This window comes from Ictidomys tridecemlineatus, chromosome 1 (assembly GCF_052094955.1).
Source record: "Ictidomys tridecemlineatus isolate mIctTri1 chromosome 1, mIctTri1.hap1, whole genome shotgun sequence".
Lineage (NCBI taxonomy): Eukaryota > Metazoa > Chordata > Mammalia > Rodentia > Sciuridae > Ictidomys > Ictidomys tridecemlineatus.
The window spans coordinates 222,779,547-222,796,178 of NC_135477.1; the positions used below are offsets into that span (position 1 = coordinate 222,779,547).

At 39.6% G+C, this 16,632-nt stretch overlaps 1 pseudogene; it reads right to left on the reverse strand.

Annotated features, from left to right (window-relative positions):
- Positions 1–700: 700 nt before the first annotated feature.
- Positions 701–8,949, reverse strand: LOC101954602 (charged multivesicular body protein 5 pseudogene; annotated as a pseudogene).
- Positions 8,950–16,632: the final 7,683 nt, after the last annotated feature.

Here is a 16,632-nt window from a genome sequence, read left to right on the forward strand (position 1 = left end):
AGCCAATTGGTAAGATGTTTGTGAGCAAGGGGTTGTCTTCATGTGCCTACTGGATTTTTTTTCCTTTTGAAAAATATTTTTTGAGTATAAATAAATGTTCTCTATACATTAAATATCAAGAAATATTCATTATTGATTACAAGTCAGGCTGTAATACTGAGGGAATGACAAAGTCAAAATATTCACTTGTGATACTGTATCGACAATTCCATTCCAACACTGGACACATGATTTGCTCACAAGACACAACAAAACCTATCAAAAGAGCCATTACTTTGAGCCACCTATATGCCACAATAGAAAATGGTTTTGAATCATAATATAAACAGTCTCAGGGGCTGGGGATGTGGCTCAAGCGGTAGCGCGCTCGCTTGGTATGCGTGCGACCCGGGTTCGATCCTCAGCACCACATACCAACAAAGATGTTGTGTCCGCCGAGAACTGAAAAATAAATATTAAAAATTCTTTCTCTCTCTCTCTCTCCTCTCTCACTCTTTCTTTAAAAAAAAACAGTCTCAATAATCTCATTTTCACTTCATCAATTTATCAGGTCATATTGAGACTGTAGAGTTACACTGTCACAAAATTTAAGATTTCATATCCTTGGTTTTATTTCAAATTGTTATTAATGAGTGAAAATGAGTCATATAAAGCCAAAGATACTTTTAAGTTAATCTTTCATAAGAGAAAAAGAATCAAATTTTAGTATAAGAAAGCTTCCCCAAGCAATGAATTTCTTAACGGAAAAAAAATAAAAGAGCAGTGTAATTAACCTTTCCTTCAAAGAAGGGAAAGGAACTTAAATCTGTTATGGAAAATCTGGATATATTTCCTAGTCCCACAATATGTGTTTATTTTACATGTGTACTTCAGTGATGAAAGTCTATGAAGCAGGTATCTGTGGCAATCCAAATTCATCCACCAGGACTCCATCCTTGTTTTTTGTGTCAGTGGGAACACCCTCTGGAATTGCAGCTGCAGATGCTGCTTCATCCAAGTAAGAACTATCTTCATCAGCCAGAAGCTCATCACCCAGTGCATCCAACTCTGCTTCCAGGTCATCTTCATCTAATTCTAGGGTGCTGTAGCTACGACTTAGTGCTTCTTGAATTTCATTTGCATCTTCCATCATATCCTCTAGCTCGTCTTATAAATCCTCAATCTGGTCAATTTTCACTTCCTTGTATGCCTTCTTCATTTCCTTTAGTCCCACTTTCATAGCGTCAACCATAGTTTTGGTATCCTTCAGTGACTGGATGGTGTCATTGGCTTGTTCCATGTTAAAGGACTGTTGGGTGAGGTTGTCCCGCTGTTGCTCATACATCCACTTTTGCTTTAAAACTTGCAAGGCTTTCTGCTTGACCATATTCTTTGCAGGACCCTCTCTCATCTTTTTTATTTGATCCTTATACTTCACTAGTTCAGCATCCAATCGGGAAATCTTCTTGTCAAAGGATTCTGCTCTGCTGTCCACGGTGCCAATGCACTTGGTCAGGCTGGGTGGCGCAGCCTTGGGTTTCGCTTTCCCAAAGAATCTCTTGGGCAGCTGCGAAGAACCCAAACAATAGAAGAAAATAAAAAATGGCCCTACTGGATTATATCATACTGGGGAGCTGAGAGCCTTTCATGCTGCATTTTAAATTCATTTCTTCTCAGTTCTGTCTCTTAACATATTTATTCCTCAAAATCATCAAACTGTCTGAAGTAGATTTATTCTCTTGAGGAGGTCCTACAGGATCCCAAAATTTAATTTACATTTGTATCTGCTACTTGCAGAGCCTATTAAAATTAACGTGACAATGGCTGTGGAGAAACCACTTGAAGTCTGCCAGGGATTACAGCCAGGGTGACTTTAGTGTTCTTTGGATCTTTTGGCTCCTCAGGAGTGTGAACCTCCATTTGAGATGTGGAACTTGGGGATTCCTATTCTGTGGGTTCTCAGGTTTCTTGTCCATAGCTGCATACCTTTTCCTTTCTTTTTGTTTGGAAGAGGAGAGGCATTATTTCAGATATCTCAATAAGTGTTAAAAATGTCCACAGTCAATGTCCAGGAAAAATGGTCCTTTTTATTTAGTGGTCTGTCCCATTTCAACTTTTTGTACTGAATTTCCTTCCTTCCCTTTAACTTCTTGGTATTCATGAAAACTGCACCCTGTACCCTTCCATGCTCTTTGGCCAGCTACTTCTCCGTTCCCTGGGAACACATGGGAACATGGCCACACCTGGGAGGAACAGGGATGCATTGGCCTTCCATCTCTTCACTGGCCGCACAGACTGGCTTTGATTTCCTCTACATCATCTCAGTCAGTTCTGGTCTGATGCTTTGATACTATGTGAGGCTGTGTCTTTAAAAGAGGAAGAAGCTTACAAAATGAAGCATAGCCTCATATTTGAGATGACTATTGGAATGAGATTGCTTTGGTGTACTCATTTTCCATTTTAGGGCCCAACGGTGACTTCCTGTGTCTTCTTTTCAGCAGACATCCCTGGCCGGAGAGGACAAGATGGTGATTTACAAATAGCCAGATAGTTGGTGATATTTCAAAGGCATATAGAGACCTGTGACATATTGCTGGGGTGTTGGGCTCCGTTTATGTCTTCCATCTTCCTTAGGCAAACAGAAGAAATAGTCTGGTTTATGATGAGTTTTGTGTATGTTTACTAGAAAATGTTCTGCTTTAAAGAGACCTTTCACCTTAGCCAAATGCACACTGCAGGAAGACACTGTGTACACTTGTTTTTTTTTTTTTTAAACAATTTCTTTCTTTTTTTTTTTAAGAGAGAGTGAGAGAGGAGAGAGAGTGAGAGAGAGAGAGAGAATTTTTAATATTTATTTTTTAGTTCTCAGCGGACACAACATCTTTGTTGGTATGTGGTGCTGAGGATCGAACCCGGGCCGCACGCATGCCAGGAGAGCGCGCTACCGCTTGAGCCACATCCCCAGCCCCACTGTGTACACTTGTAATGTGGGGAGTTTCAGACTCAAGAGGATGAGACTTTCTCCCATGTTTGAAAATACAGAGTTTCACTTGTTCCCAGATGCCAGGCTAAGGGCAATTAACATATAGTCTGTGGGCTTCAGTCAACCCCAGCTATTCATCACCCGATTATATACTCACCCATGCACATGGGTTTAAAAAATCAGAAAGTTAGGTTAGGATGGATGATCTGAAATACACCCATGGATGCTCATTTCTGAGTGGAGCTATTATTTAAGTTTATGGCAGGTTCCTCATAAACCATTATGTTTACAAGTTAGCATGTGTTAAGATGTGTCAGAGACTCTTTGAGAACAAACCAGAGCAGACACAGAGCTATGTCACACAGTAACCACGAAAACATCCCGATCTTTAAAATATAAGAAACCAGCCTATTGTAACCTCCTTGGCAAACACTGCCATTTTATTATTCATTCTTCTTTGATGGGTGGCACTTGACCTGAATTATGTTTGTGTGTTCAGTTTGACAAAATGGGATGTAGAAAGCACCATTTTGATTATAAATCTCTTTGGTTGGGTAGATATTTTGGATATGAAACAATTGTTCAACACTATTTATTTGAGACAGGTGTGTTGGGGGATTTTTCTCTCCCTTCCTTTCCTTGTCCACATCTGTGCTTGTAGATCTCTATCTCTGCCATTAGATCAGCCATGATTATAACCCATGGTTATAAAGAGTAAGCAAGCCCCCAAACCTTTCTGTAGTTTAACACTCTAAGAGGTAGCTAGCAAAAAGGAGGGTCTAGGCAGCAGGCGTCTGCATGGAACAGAGCAGAAGCAGGTGGACTGGGGCAGTCACAGCAGCAGCATGGGTGTGGCAGGAGCATCCACTACAGGATGGGTGCGTCTGCTGGGGTCACTTGTCATTTTGCAGTCAGAAAGTACCCTGTGAAAGGCTTAAAGGAGAAATTCAATGCAGTTCCCTTTTATCTGTCTCTTCAATTGATGTCTATACAGAGCAGGCTGGGCTCCCCAAACATGCCAGTCTGTTTCAGATACACAAGATTAAGTAGCTAGTGACACTCAAGACCAATCGGCCCACCCAGGAGGACTGAAACCAGCGGAAAAGCTGTCAGATTTCACCCTTTCTCCATTAATCTTAAAGCTTTTCAGTGGTGCCAGGTCACATCTCTATCAGACAAGCTGAGAAGAGTGTCCAGCCACTTTCCATATCCCCAGCCCCACACCCTGGGGTAACTCCTTCATTACTGAGCTGATCCCTTGGGATTTCGAGGTTTCTTTTTATGGCTAGGAACAGCTCCTTGCTGGACCAACCCCTTACAACACTGGGGGAGCTGGAAGCAGGTGGCAGTCTCCTTCCTCCCACGTGCATGACTGATCCCCTCCCTGGAGGCTGTGCCAGAGACTGCAGAGACCAGCTGTTCTCCAGAGAGGGAACTTTGGGGGCCACTGAGGAAATAGGCATTCCCTTCATAGTCTAGAAGCTTCTCTAGCCCTACTTCTAGTGTGTGTTGAGTGGAGAAGGGGAACCAGAGGGAAGGAAGAGAGAAAGGAAGAAGAAAGAAAGTGCCAAGGAACGGAAAAGAAGTCTGGATTTGTAATGGTCCTAAATCCCTTTGGAAGGAGATAACAACCTGGGCAAGAGGTGGCCACTCAGGAGCAAAGAGACCTATCTGCCATGCTTAAGCAGAAGCGCCTATTGACTCAGGATTTCCAAGAACTCCCAGCTGAGGGCCTGCCTGGGAGGCATGTGCAGAGGCCATGAGACTAAGATGGAGGCCCCAGGCAGGGCTTCTGAATGTGGTCAGGGTAGGAGATGTCTAGCTTCCAAGGTCCAGCTTTGCTTGGAGGATGGAGCTCAGGAGAACTGCCAGCTGGAGGGGTCAGGGTCTTTTCCTCCTTGCTATTTCTACAGAGAGCCTTCTCTGTGGTGCTCATATCGCTGTCAGACTGAGTCTGCCCCAAAAATAGGGGTCTGAGAAAGCGGAGGGTCCAGTTCCTTTAGCTGGGGATGATTTATGCCAGGAAGTGTAGACGGATCCAGCTCAAAAACGGAACTCTGACCTCCACTAAGATCCTTCACAGCTCATATAGTTTTCACACACACACACACACACACACACACACACACACACACACACACACACAGTTTTAGTCACAAAAACTCCATTCTTGAGCAGCATAGCTCACTCTCTGGATGGTTATCTTGTTCCCATTAGTAGGTGTGTTCTTCCCACAGCTCCCACCCCACCCAGATGGCTGCTGGCAGCAAGGGCTCAGCCTTTTCCCATGTGCATCGATTAGAACATAGACCTCTGGATGACTTGCTTCAAGGACACTTTCCACACAGTCCCTGGGCTATTGAGGCAATTTTTGCTACATCAAAAAGACACCCTCCACACAAGTCCTAGTGAACCAGGCCATGGCCCAGAGTTGGCAGTATCATTTAATTAGATCAAAATGCTAATGAGCATAGAACTATGTAAAGGGAGGCTTGCCTACAAGTCACCCCTAATTTGTAGGGAACAGATGTGCCATTGCTTTGTATATTGACATCTCTTCCCAAAATAATATTAACCCCCAATGAAACAACTTGTAGGCATAATTGCATCTAATCATAATATATAATGAATACCACTTTTATCAATGTCATGCAAATACATTTATCTTAATTGACAATTATTTAATACTTTGATTTTTAAAAAACTAATAAAAGGGTAACCAGTGCAGGTTTATTGCAAAGTTGATGCTCAATACTTCTTAATTTCATTACATGCCTGACCTGACTATTGCATTCAGTTTACAAAACACGAAGGTATTTATGTGGAATGCAAATTTCTAGCATCAGCATGATCTAACCTCTAATATTACATTTAAGAAAAGATAAGAAGTCCCACAGAGGGAACCTAAGCCCCTGAGGACAGGTGTTTTGTCTAGGAATTTAACAAACAGAGGCTTTGTGTGATCAGCATTTCTCTAGGAAGGGCCAGCACTCAAGATCATAATCGCCTTGTGTGCTATAGTGCAGCCTGGGTGGCTAGCCAGCAGACCATACTGTTTGACACTCATCCCTTAGTAACAGTTAAACTCTGAGGACACAGGAAGTCTTGGATAGGTAACTGGTAAAAGAAAAAAAATTGAATGAAAGTTTGGTGAGGAGATTAGCAGCATAGATGTGTTGGAGCAGCCTCTGATACTTTTTGCTTCCTTTAAAAGTATCAGCACATCTTTTTACTCCTGCAGAAATTCAGAATTGAGCAAGTATTACCCTCCATTAGAAGGAGAGAGGAATCACTCTTTGGCTGTAAGTGTCTGAGGAAAACGAAAGGCCTGAAATCTGCTATGCACAGACCCAGTTCAGCCTTTCACACTTTGCTGATAGAGGAATTATCTTCTAACTGCAGAGAGGGTACAGAGAAATGGAGTAACTTTCTTCTGCAGTCTCCATCCTCATCACAGGCCCACCTGGAGAGTGTGAGAGGTTGGTTAGTGAGGTACAAGAGCCTGTTTAGTGGTGGTCTGTGTGTGGGCGCCCAAGGCACAGGACTAGTCACACACCACCTACTATTAGCTCTAGGATATCATCAAGCCCAAAGGATAGATACTGGAAGAATAAGATGCTTTGCTTTGGAATTTTATTGTCATGATCTAAATAGCTTTTTTTTTCTTTCTATTTTTTTTTCTTTCTTTCTTTTCTGTCTCCCATTCGAGTTAACTAAGCCTAGGTAAAAATATACTGTGTCTTCATTTCACCAAAGGCAGATTTTCTTCTGCTACTGACAGATGGAAGCCATTCTCAATGCTGGACTCCAGCTCCTCCTCCCTTCCTTTGCCATCGAATCTTCTGAAGCAAAAGCATAACTGAGCACGAAAATTATGCTCAAGATTAGAAAACAAATCATTACAAAAGATATTATTCCTTGATGACTCATACTGGAATCTGTACATTGTATGGACACATGTGAATTTAAAATCAGGAAATCATTGTTATAACTTTCTCTGAATCCCAATTAAATTTATCTTTTAAAATTTGTGTTATGAAGGGAAAAAACATCGGAAGCAATTTAGGTTTAGAAATAATGTGGTAGAGGAAAATCCGGCAGCCTGGTGTCACTTGTTTAAAACTCTGATTGTGAAAAAAACCCTTCATTTTTCTATTTTCCTTCATTTCTCAATCACACCTTCCACCCTCTTCATACTCTATCTTTTGTGGGTAGAGACCCATTTCAGCCAGATCCACAATCACCCTGTTCCTTTTCTTTACCAGCTTGTTTGATTTTGCATACTCTGAGATGTGTCACTACCCAGCTGCCCTTTCCATTCTTCCCTAATTGTATTCAAAGCACAATCATTGCCAGGAGGATAATCTATGTTTTAATCACATTGAAATCTGTAATAATAGCCAGTTGGATAATAGTCGGTAAATCTCTACTCTAAGTTAACTTATTTTGTATTCATCTTCATTGGTACACTCATCCAATAAGCAGTTCATTTTGAATAAAACATGCAATGGGCATTTGGAAGATAGCCCTCCACTTGACATCTGCCAGGCTAGGTCCTAACTTTCATATTTTATCATACACAAGTCTGGAGTTTCAACTACTAATTTACTGTTACAAGAAAAGATTGCTCAGGGTTCAGAAAAAAAATCTGGCCAGCTTGGAGGTGAAGCCTAGGGTCCTCTGTTAGGACACTGATACAAGATTCTGTACTGCTTGCATGACACAGTCTTTATAGTCCACATACCTGTTGTCTGTAGCAACGGCATGTAAATCAATGATTCCAGTGAGTTCAGGTACTTGTTAGTTACCTCAAATGTACGTTATTTAGCAAAATGGCTTCTGCTAAAAGTCAGGATGAGTCAAGAGATATTCTTGAGGGACAGTTTAATGCAATGGAGGCTATTTCAACATTTCAGAGAGTGTTGGAAAATGAAACATTTGTTCATAATTAAGTATGAACATTTAAAAACACTTAAAAGGACATTTGTTTAGTTGGCAAAAATCTTTCAAAATAATTGACTCATTTGGATCTGGAGACATTAATAAAAGGGGTTTTGAATGGTGAGCAAGTCAACAGGCTCAATCTGAAGCACAGAGTGACTTTATGAGCCTATAAATGCTGTTCCTGTATTAAGCTTCTAGATGACCAGAAAGTTTCATTTTTGAATTGCATTTCTCTGGACCCTTACAGAATCAGGCCTTAAAAGTATTGCAAATATGCTTTAGAGGAAGAGAGGAGGTGTTATAAGAAAACCAGTAATATATATATATATATATATATATATATATATGAATGATTGTATGTGTGCTCAGTACTGTACTGCCTAATATATAGGTACAAGTTCAGAAGGAAGGAAAAGTTTATTTTATTTCCCAGTATAAATTAAGAATTATGTAGCCTACTGGGTTTTCTCTTAGATTTGAGCTCAGCATCCAAGGCTAGAATTTGGGCTGTTATCTTCTTTTGTCAGATCTTCATAATGATTTCTCCACTTTGCTCTTTGTTCTTTTCCTGTTTTTATAGTTTGTTCTTTTATTGCATTTAAGTTTATTGTAAACAGTCTCAAATCCTATGGGGAAGAGCATGAAGTAAAAAGTTATATGAAACAGCTTGTCATGGTTTTGCTCTTGGGCTCCAAAGTCATGCGAAGGTGCAAATATATCTGTTCCAAGGCATGTAGTGACCTTAGCATAAAGACTTCATATGCTCTCTGTGGTGTAGGTATGGTAAATGAGCTAGGAAGTACTTGGATAGTATCAGAAGCATTTTGAGACCACTTTAATCCCTAAAGCATCTTAAACCATGTAACCTTCTCCTGGGGGCACTGGAATACCTGGAGAACCTTCCACAGGGGCCCACACAGAAGTAGGCTTTTGTTTTGGTCACCAGAACTGCTGTCAGTATATAATGGGCCTTACCTCCTTTGGCAGTTCTGCTTCTTTGACTCACTTCCTGACTGAGACTTCTTTTCAGAAAGGAGTCCCATGCTCCTGGTCACTTCTCAACAGGCTGCTCTGCCTCTTGGCTACTTAAAGATGTGGTGCTTTGTGGTTTGTTGCCTCTCAGGGCATCTTTGAGGCATTTCTTCTGACCACCCTGCTTGCAGTCGCCCACTTCCTCTCCCCTCCAGCAGCTCTTGTGGTGTCCTGCTGTCACCCTCTCTGTACACAGCAGACAAGCAGTCTCTTTGCAGCTAGCATCCATCCTTTCAGTGTTGGTTGGCTGGCTGCATTCCAGGACCTGGGCAGACAGATACAAGAGAACAAGCTTGGGAACCAAATGTTGGCAGGGGGGGTGGTATGAATACAAAGCCCTTTGCTCAAGATCATGAAAGGGGGGTGATAGGAGCATCTTCTCCCTCAGATGATGACCTTTTGATTCTCAGTCTCTGTAAGTGCTCTGACATTCAGGGAACCTTTGTGTGACAGCATCTTCTGAGGCACACGTTTTCTTCAAGGGCCCTAGAAATCATTTAAGCACCCCTAACAAGACTGTGGATCTCAACAACCCGGCCCCTGTACATTATAAGAGCTGCGATTACAGACTTTTGTAGGCAAAGAAACTGATCTGACAATGAACAATTTGTTAGCATGTGTTAAACTTCAGAACAGAGAAGAAAGATGATGGCATACGCCGTCCTAGCCTGTCTGTCAGGATGAGTTGAGAGAGATGACATTTCTAGTTTTTCAAAACTGGCACAAGAAAATTTGGGGAGGAAAAATGGAAACTGTGTCATAAACTCTGGGCTGGGGAAGCTCATACCACGACTGAAGCAAAAGCTCAGAGTCTAGATCTCCAGGACATTCTGTAGTGAAAATGACATTGTGACAGTGCTTGTTTTTAGGAGATAGGAGTGAAGAACAGAATAGAGAATGATGAGACCAAGGCAATAGACATCTGTCATTTTTGCCTAGCTAGAATATCACTACCTTCTGTATCTGGGAAAGTCCCTTCTTATGAACCTCTTGCACTAAAGTTTAGGCATGTGACCTAGGGCAGAGCCTTCAGATGTGTCATCTTAACCTTTGAACAACAAGCCAGTGTGCAAAGGAGCAAAAATAAGAGAGAAATAATTGGGCGAGGGTGGTAGCAATAGCACAGACCTCCATCTGCAGGAGTTCCATGGGGATTGGGAGCCTCTTTGGACAGGCTCTGTGCTCCTGCTGCTCTCTGAGCCTAGTGTTCATGAAGAATTTGTGAACTATTCATGTCCTTTGAAAACAGTTCCTTCATGCTTAAATAGGACATAGTTTCTATTGCTTGCAAGGTGAGACTGCAAAGTGAAATGACATCAGAGCTCTGTCTGTTTCCTCATCCCTCATATTCAACAGTTTGAGTAACATTTGGATTCCCTGCAAGAGTAGGTTCCTGAGAGCCAGGCCTCAGCTCTGAGCACTGGAGGCCACAGTCCAGTCTGTGTATACATGGGGACCAAATGACAGTGAAGAAGAGAGTAGGGAGGGGAAGAGTGGGTCGCAGGGACACATGGTCTATGCCAGGAGCAAGAGCAAGTGGCAGTACTACTCAGCATCAACCAGGGAAGACTTGAGAAGCTGGAGAATGGGCAGGGAGGTGGGCATACCTTGCAGCTATCCATCAGATTTACAAGATTGTAGGCAAGAGACTTGGCCTCAATTCCACTGGCTCAGAAGGTACAGACTGATACACCAGGGCAAACCTAGGGTTAGTAGAGAAAAGCAGAGATTTTTCAAGCCAAGAAAAGCAAGGTCAAAACCCCTTACATTGGCCACCCAGTAGAGAAAGACAAAATGCTGTGAAAGACCATGTTCTCTTCTTCCCTCCACTTTCGATCTAAAGGTGATATCTGAGGTCCAACACATTAGAGCAAAAGTCATACACACATACACCCATCAGGAGAATTTACCCAACTCCCCTTCAGTCCAGAGCTACCTATAAACACACAGACATTGGGACCTAAATAATCTAACAGAGCCAAATGTCTCCCCAGGAGGCAAATTACTTTGACATTTCTCCAAAGGTATTCTAGTAGGGGTTAAAGGTTGGGAAAGTTCTGTGTAGTAACTGGGGCAAAGGAAACAAGGTTTGACTTGAATTAGGAACTGGCTGAAATTATGCACAACTTGCAGTCCAGGGAACATTCTGAAGTCTTCTTTCAGACTAAGGGCAGGTGCTTGGCAACCCTGTAGTGGGAATTAGTACCTCAGCTATCCAGTCAACCCTTTGGAATTTAGCCCAACATCAGGGAAAGCTTGGCATGGACTTCTGGCTGTCCTGGATGTGGGTGGATGAATCTATTCATTTATTCATCCTTTTATCTATTCATTTAAGAGAGATTTATTCAATACTTTATGTACCAGGCAGTGTTTCCAGAGCCTTTTAACCATTGGAATTGAGATAATTCTCTTACTTAACCCACACAATAATCCTGAGATAGGTCCTTTCACTCTCCCCATTTTATAGATGTGGAAATGGAAGCAACTTGTTGGAATAGAGGCCGGTATTGCTGAGGCTGACAGAGCACCTTTGTGGGAAATAGCCTGGTATGGGGTGGGTATGACCTATGGGGGAAAAATAAGTCCAGACCACATACTTCCTCTGCAGTCACTGAGGGTTCAGGTCTGGTGTTTGTGTTCCTAAAATGTCCCATAAAATCTATAGGTACTTCCAAAGGTACAGGCCAGCAAGTAAAACAGTAGAAGGAGCTATATGGGGTTTATTATTTCAGTAGTGTTTGTCAAACAGTAGGAACATAACAGCTCCTAAGGATTTGCCCACTTAGCTTCAAGTCTCTCTGAACACTCTTTCCCCTCTTTAACTGGGTGGAGACATATAAATGAAACTCTTTTGATGTTCTTAAATAAAATAAATGATGATACGGAACAGCAGATAAATATGAATGCTTTCTTATCCAGTAACGAGCTCCAGAAATATTTTGCCTTTATTTAAAACAGTTACATAAATATGCACTAGTGGATTTCTTTTCAAAACCAAACACCCTGAAGGATTTTAGTTGTCCTTTTCCAACTTCCTTGCTCTTGGAAAACATTGACCTCTGGATTACTTTGGCTCTTTTTGGTCACTGGAAATCTTGCTTCTTTCAGCAGCTTTTATTATAGCTTTGCTGCATTGTCCTGCCACCTGTCTCTGGGAGACTTTTGGGAACCAACATGCTTATTCGTTATTGATTTGTTCAGATTCGGTGGTTTTTCATGATTTGGTCTTAGTAGGTTTCATATTATCTATGAATTTTTGTAGGTTGTCCAATTTATTGTCATATAAATAGTCATAGTTTTCTCTTGAAATCCTTGTATTTCGGTAGTATCAGCTTAATGTCTCCTCTTTATTGTTTGATTCTATTTTTATTTTTAGTCTAGGTAAAGATTTGTCAGTTTTATCTTTGGAAAAAAACCTTATTTTTGTTGATCTTTTCTACCGTCTCTTTAGTCTGTTACATTTCTGTTTTGATCTATTTTGTCCTTCTATTAATGTTGGATTTGTTTTTTCTTTGTTTAGTTCCTTGAGGTGTAATATCAGGCTGTTTGTTTGGGATATTCATTTGGGTTCCTATGCTGTTATCTCTTTTCAAACTACTTTTGCTACATCGCAGAAGTTTTGGTTTGTTGTATGTTCATTTTTATTTGTCTTGAGATGTTTTTTGATTTTTCTTTTGGTTTTGACCCAATGGAGTTGAGGAGCATGTTGCTCAATTTCCATGTACTTGTGAATTTTCCAAAATTCCCCGTTATTTATTTCTAGTTTCATACCATTGTGGTTGGAACAGATACTTGATATGATTTCAATCATCTTAAATTTACTAAGGCTTATTTTGTGGCCTAACATATGCTGTATCTTGGAGAATGTTCCATGTGTCTTCTGTTGCTTGAAAGTGCATTCTGTCAAATGGAATGTTCTGTTTGGCTCATTTGATTTAAGGTGTACTTTAAGTCTGATGTTTCTTTATTGATTTTTCTGCCTAGATAATCAGTACATTGCTGAAATGTGATGCATCAAAATCCTCTGCTATTATGTATTATAGTCTGTTTATTTTCCCAGATCAATTAATGTTTACTTTATGTATTTAGGTCCTCTGATGTTGGGTGCATACGTATTTACAATTATTATATCCTCATATGAAAAGATCCTTTTATTATCATATAATGACCTTCCTTGTCTCATTTTACAAGTTTTGACTTAGTCTATCTTACATAACATAAATATGGCAAGCCCTAGTCTCTTTGGTTTTCATTGGCATTAAATTTCTTCATTTCTTAACTTTCTGTCTATGTGTGTCCATAGAGGTGATATGTCTTTTGGAGACATCATATAGTTGGGGCTGGTTTTTTAAAATCCATTAAGCCATTAAGACTTTCTACTGGAGAATTTAATCTATTTGTAATCTAAGTCATTGTTGCTATGTAAGGACATACTACCTTAATTTTGTTCATTGTTTCCTGACCTGTTTTATAGATTCCTTTTCCTCTCTTGCCATCTTCCTTGGTGGTTAGGCCGTTTTCTCTAGTTTAATACTTTGATTCCTTACTTCTGATCTTCTGGGCATCTACTATGGGTTTTTGCTTTGTGGTTTCCATAAGACTTAAATAAAACATCTTCTACTTATAATAGACCTTTTATTGGTTTTCAGCCAATCACAACTTAACCTTAATTACATTTAAAAAAATCTACACTTTTATCCTACCACCCTCATTGTGTGTTTCTAATATCATAATTTATGTCTTTATATAGTGTGGGTCACTTAATAAATTGTGATTATAGTTATTTTTAACATTTTTTACTTTAATCTTCATGCTAAATATATAAATGATTTATAAACCATCATTATATTACTAGGGTATTCTGGATCTGACTGGTCTTTGCTTTTACCAGGGAGTTTTATTCTCATGTTTCTGTGTTACTAATTACTGTCCCTTTCCTTCAGCTTAAAGAGTTCCCTTTAGCATTTCTCTTAAGACAGGTCTGGTGATCATCAATTCCCTTGACTTCTGTTTGTCTGATAAAATTTATCTCCCCTTTCCAGATAAAGTTGTCTTAGTTGGGAAGTTTTTTACTTCAACATTTTGAATGTATCTCCTGTTCTGCAAGTTTCCTGCTGAGAAATCTGCTGCTAGCCTATTGAAACATTTTTATATGTGATATGCTGCTTTTCTCTTGTTGCTTCCAGGTTCCTCTCTTTGTCTTTGATTTTTAGAAGGTTTGAATACATCTTGATGATGTCTTGTTTTAAACTGATTATAATTGAAGACATTTGATCTTCCAGTACTTAGATGTTTATCTTTCTGTATTTAGAAGATTTTCTGCTATTATTTCTTTAAATTAAAAAAAAAGCCTTTCTCTCTCTTTCCACCTTTTTTAACACCTAAAATTTAAAACTTTGCTCTTTTTCTTGTCCCATAAATCCCATAAGCTTTCTTCATTTCATTTTCTTTGTGTTCTTCTGACAAGGTGATTTCACATGTCTGTCTTCAAGTTTACTGATTCTTTCTTCGACTTGATCATGTCTGTTGTTAAAGTTCTCAGTGGAACTTTTCAGTTCAATTATTGTGTTCTTTATTCCTAGAATTTGTTGTGTCCTTTTTAATGGTTTCTATCTCTTTGTTGAACTTAACATTTTGTTCATGTGTTGTTTTCCTGATTTTGTTTAGCTGTTTACCTTTATTCTCTTGTAACTTACAGAGCTTCTTTAAGGTGATTATTTTGAATTCTTTGCCAGGCAGTTTCTAAACTTCCTTTTTTAAGGGATTAGCTTGCTGTTTTTTATTTTGTTCCTTTAATGATGTCACATTTTCCTGATTGTTCTGAATCCTGGTCATGCACTGGTGTTTTGCATTTGAAGAAATGGGGACTTATGCCAGTCTTTGGAGGCTGGAGTTTTCTGGGAAAACCTCTCACCAGTTAGTCCATCTATGAAATTCCAGGCAAGCTGTCTGGCATAGACTGTCCTTATTATCTTCTTAAATGCATCTTTTATTATTTCTGTACTACAATCAGCTGCTATAATAACCCAACTGACTTCCTTAGCTCTTGTTTCAAGTTCTCTTCATTCATGGATAACTGTTCAAATTGACCATTCTACAGGTGACAAGCATGAAAAGTCCTACCTATTCCATCATTTTGCTGATACCTGTATAGTTTTTTAAATTACTGATGTAGCTCAATTTTTTTTAAATTTTTATTTGTGCTATTTTAAATATACATATGTGCATATGTGTATACGTATGTGTATACGTATGTGTACATGTATATATGACATCTTAATTAGGTTTTTCTTATTCTGCCTTTTTAATCTTCTGGTTTGAAAGTTATCCATTTCCATTTTTACAACATTGATCGGTTTTTAAAATGCATACCTGTCTTTACAAAGGTTAAACTTAATCATTATTGCTACCCTCCTTCTGAGAGCTGCACCCTCTTCACCAGTCATCATCTTTCCAGGTTATTGTTATTTAATATGATAGTTGCAGCTTGTTTTCACCTCCCTCAAATTAGTCTTATTATTATCATTGTGTTCAAAAGTCAATGCTTATTCATTCTACTAGTTCATTTTTGGTTACTATAGTGTATGAGACTTGACTGAGTACTTTATAAGAGAAAGAGGCTTATTTAGCTCTCAGTTCTGGAGACTGAAAGTCCAAACCGCTAGTACTGGCCCTGGTGAAGGCCTTCTTGGATACATTATGTCATAGCTGACAGCATTGTGGATGACAAGAAGGGAGATCAAATGGTGAGATAGGAAATCAGAGAGAAAGGGGTAGGAGGCACTGAGAGGACAGGGTCCTACAAGAACTGCATTGATCCCTTCTTAGTACAGGGGACCCAGTGATCTAAGGACCCCCCCACCAGCCCCATCACCTTCTATCACACCGGGAACCAAGCCCTGAAACATGACCACTTGGGGCAAGTCTGCTTCCAAACCATAGCCCTCACATATACTTTGATTTATAAAATTATTAATTTATCTTTGCTACCTACTCCTTCCTTGCTTGCTTCAATTCCCTTCCTAAAGAAGTCCATCCATTAGTGGTTCTTTCAGAAAACAACTCTCAAACATATCCACATTTATTCTTGAATTGTATAAAAATTTGTTTAGTTCTGTTTTTGTCAGCATTTAGAGGATATTTTGATTTATTTTTGCCATGCAGTGGATTGAATCCTGGGCCTTGCACATGCCAGGCAAGCATGCTACCTCCAAGCTACATCCCCAGCCTGTTTTTATTTTAATGATTACTTTTAGGTAAAGACTCTACCTTTGCTCTTCAGGGTTTTTTTGGTTTTTTTTTTTTTTTTTTTTTTTTTTTTTTTTTTTAGTTATAGTTGAACCCAATACCTTTATTTCATTCACTTATTTTTATGCGGTGCTGAGGATCGAACCCAGAGCCCTGAGCATGCTAGGCAAGTAGCTCTACCACTGAGCCACAATCCCAGTCCCATCTTCAGTTGTTTTTAAGATGGTTTTTGCTGTTTCACAGGTTTAAATTTGAATTTATTTTTCTTTCTTTCATTCAAGACCTACGCCTCTTCAAACAAAGCTCATCACTCTTGAAAATTCTCAACCATACTCTTCAAGTATTTTTTCTGCAGCTCTTATTGAAAATGTGTTTTGGGTCTTGTAAGTACCTCTTCAATTTCATTGAAAATTTTAAAATATTTTTAATTTCTTTACCTCTGTTAA